The 3,724-nt window shown below is 33.3% G+C and overlaps 1 non-coding gene across 1 annotated transcript; it reads right to left on the bottom strand.

The window, feature by feature from the left end:
- Positions 1 to 388: 388 nt before the first annotated feature.
- On the bottom strand, positions 389 to 490 carry LOC122119028. Its single transcript, XR_006149499.1, has one exon. It is a non-coding gene; the product is annotated as a U6 spliceosomal RNA (small nuclear RNA).
- Between the last annotated feature and the right edge of the window lie 3,234 nt (positions 491 to 3,724).

The following is a 3,724-nucleotide window of genomic DNA, read 5'->3' as shown; positions in this document are numbered from 1 at the left end:
TTCAAAAGTTTTGTAAAAGTTATGCAATGTAAAGGCCTTTCTAAGGTGTAGATTTAACACACTGATGTCAAACTAACTTTTAATTCAATTAATTACGTGCATTGTTAGACTTGTATTTTTGTCATCAATTTTTTAATAACAGTTTTTCAATTCTTTTTCTTTTTGGGGGGGGTCCGCTCGTGGGGCCTGAACTCTGTGCTTGGGCGCTGTCCCTCAGCTCTTCAGCTCAATGCTAGTGCTCTACCACTTGAGCCACAGCGTCACTTCCGGCTTTTTTCTTATGTGATGCTGAGGAATTGAACCAAGGGCCTCAAGCAAGCAAGCCAAGTGCTCTACCACTGACCCAACTTCCCAGCTCCAGTTTTTCATTTCTTACATCTGAAGAACAAAAAATATGGAATACTTCACAAATTTTCATAACATCTTTTTGCAAGTGCCATCTTAATCTCTTTATTGTTGTAATATGTGTAGACGTACTGCTGAAGAATATAGTATCCTGTAAATTTAAGTAATTAACGATGCAATCTTTATACAGGCATATACCCCTGTTTGCCTATTTCCAACAAGAATATCATATTGTTCCTAAAAATGCTATTGATCATATTTCTCTAAAATTCTGAGTATATTGGAAAAAACTTAAATTGCTTGGTTGATTGCTCACATTTGTAATTTTTTTTGTCAATGACTATTTTAAGTGTTTTTCATTTTAGTTTTGATCATACTTTGAAGCATTTATAGCTAGGTCCACAGGTGATGGCTTTATCAACTGAGTTAGCTTTGTGGAGCTAATGGATTCAAAGTAAGCCTTGCTTAAGAGCTACTTCTAAATTTCTGCAGCTTAAAATTTCCCAAATGAGGTCTTACTGGCACATATGTCTCTCTGACCCTTTACCCTTCTTCCTTGTAGGAACAGACCAACCAGGATATATTACCTTGACAGCATAGATTATCTTACTGGAACAAAACTAATCTTAGTTACAAGGGATCATAGAGACATGAACAGTTCAAACAGAACAGTTCAGGCTAGAAGGTATTTAATCAAAATATAATTGTTTATTATGCCTAACATTTCAAAAGTAGCTAAAGCCAAGAAGGTGCAAAAATTGTTCATATGCATGATTACCTAATGTGCTGGCCTGTCGACCTTCCAACCAAGCAGGAACTTACACTATTGCCTTTCTATCACCAAATATTTCCATATCTCCAGGAGAAGTCTATTTGTTTCTTCTGTACATTAGGTCGCAAATTGGTAACGTTTTAATCACAATGCTTCCATTTGCCTCTAGGCTGTAAATCTACAAATGGTAAAGCTTTAGGTCTAACTCTACCAAACACTGAGATAGAGATAATGGAGTACTATTTTAAAACAGAGTAGCCTTTGATACCGTAACCACAACAGAACAATGCAAAACATTTTCTTATATTAAATATAGTTATATATTTTATATTTATATGTGCTGATTTTATATTTCACACAGTGAATCTTACCAGAATTATTTGATAATTTGACAAATAAATGGATATTTATTCCAATAAATAAATTGGAATATAAATAGTTAGGCTTAGAATATATATTAGAACACAAAAATTATCAGTGCAATGTCTTTGGTATAAACTTGTGATACCTTCTAAGTGTACTTGGTCTTCTGAATTCCCCTAGTAAAAGAAAATGTTGTTTTCCTCTAATCTCTAAGGGATTTTACTCTGTTGCTCTGTTTATTGTTTTAACTCGTTGGTCCCAAAATGTTTTTCTCCATATTTCTGAAGCATTCCTACTGATCATACCCAAATTTTGCTGATATAACGTCTAATAGGTATTATTCTTCTGCAAGACACACGGGTCCTAGGGTCCCAGGTCCCAGTTATCTACATTATCAGATAACGAGGGCAAGACTTCTCACCTAAGCCCATGCAACATGCCAACAGAAAGTAATTGAAGACCCATCTCAATTTCTCATTTCCTATAATATTTAAGGGCTCCACTTCTTTATGACAAATGAATTAGCAGTAAGCAATTGTGAACTGCAAGGCAACTTAAAATGAAAGATGAGATCACAAAATCTGAGAGAAAGTACAGTAATTCAAACTTTCAATTTACAGATGACCAGCCCATATGAGTGAAAAAGTTCACAAATGTCACAAAATTATTTTTAATGCCCCTCTACTAATGATTAATGAAAGATTTCAGTCTAGCATAAGTAGGCCAAAAAATAGTTGCTGGAACGATACATCCATAATCAGTCTACCAAGGCTAGAAAAACTTGACTTAGAGGTCAAATATAATTCAGAAAAACATTAATTGAGACGATCCTTAGTTCTTCAAAATACTGGTACTTCAGTAAACTTGGTTCTGTTGTATCAAAATGTTGTCATTCTCAAATCAATGATAACCTACATTTAATCTCATGAAAATATATTTCTTTTCAAATAAACTTTTAAAAATCACATTCGCCAAAATAACATTTGACTAGTAAATGATGCTTAGTGACATTGCAACTTTTTCAAGTCTAGGCTGCAAGTTACAATAGAGCTGATTTATTTACCCAGCACTAATGGCAAACCGGTTCAACCACTCACAAAAGTGTAGAAATAATACCACCCACCATTTGTGTTGTTCAGTAGGTGGCTTCCAGAAATGTGTTAAGTAGATCAGCCCCCCAAATGTCAAACCTAAACAATAACTAAAATATTTCATCACATAATAAGATATATTTTAAAAAGTCACGAATAGTTGCCTTATCATATGTTGTTTTATGTTTTCTCAATCTGCCTAGCATAGTAAGAAATATGTCTTTAAGTCTTGAATATGGGGACTCATCAGAGATGTGACAAACATGAAATCTGTCATCTATTTCCATCATATTCCTATATAGTAGTAAATTTTAATTTTCTTCTTTTTCCCAAACTTATAGGTAGTAGAAAATATTATCCCATGTAAAATAAAATAATCACAAACCATTGTACAAAGCCATTTATAAAAACTGGTAGTTAGGAATACATTCTAAGACATTTTTAAACTTTCTTGTTGACTAAGATGAATCTTCCAAATGGATGAGAATAAAATCATGTCTAGGTGCTTCACATCTCCAGTCTTGCAAATTGTTATGGCAGATGAATAATTTATGGAAATATAAGCTGACATCTATTAAAGTATATGCAGAATTGAAACTCAATGGTATGTATATAAACCTTTCAAACTATTACCAGATAGTTTAACAGAATGACTATCAGTAAACTGAAACAAGAAATGAATAATAGAAAAGATACAGAAGTAATGAAAAATGAAACAAGGGGCAAGTACAGCTAGAATACTCAATGTACACATATGATAAAGTAAGTGGTAAATCAAATAAATCGTGGAGAAGGGATTGGTTGAGAATGATAGAAGTGACTCTGATTCAGGAGCATTGGACAATTATATGGACATATTTAATTGTAACACACTTGCATGACCTTTTGAAATTCAGTGAAAAAAACACAACAAAAACACAAAAATCACAACGAAAAGGAAATCTCTAGAGAGTATGTATATGACCTCTCAAAATTTTAAATAGTTGGTGAAGGGCAGTCTTTTGGAAAAGCAACCAAAGCTGTTAAAATTGGGCAGTTTGGGTTAGGGGAGAATTTTGAACAAATTTAAATACATTGCCTAAGGTTATAAATCACCTACATCTAATGCAAATATTTTCTTCTGCGAGTTTTATTTGTCTGAACTGGATACTCC

The sequence above is a fragment of the Dipodomys spectabilis genome, unplaced genomic scaffold (assembly GCF_019054845.1).
Source record: "Dipodomys spectabilis isolate Male_0828 unplaced genomic scaffold, ASM1905484v1 ptg000159l, whole genome shotgun sequence".
NCBI lineage: Eukaryota > Metazoa > Chordata > Mammalia > Rodentia > Heteromyidae > Dipodomys > Dipodomys spectabilis.
This window is presented reverse-complemented; position numbering and strand designations above follow the sequence as displayed.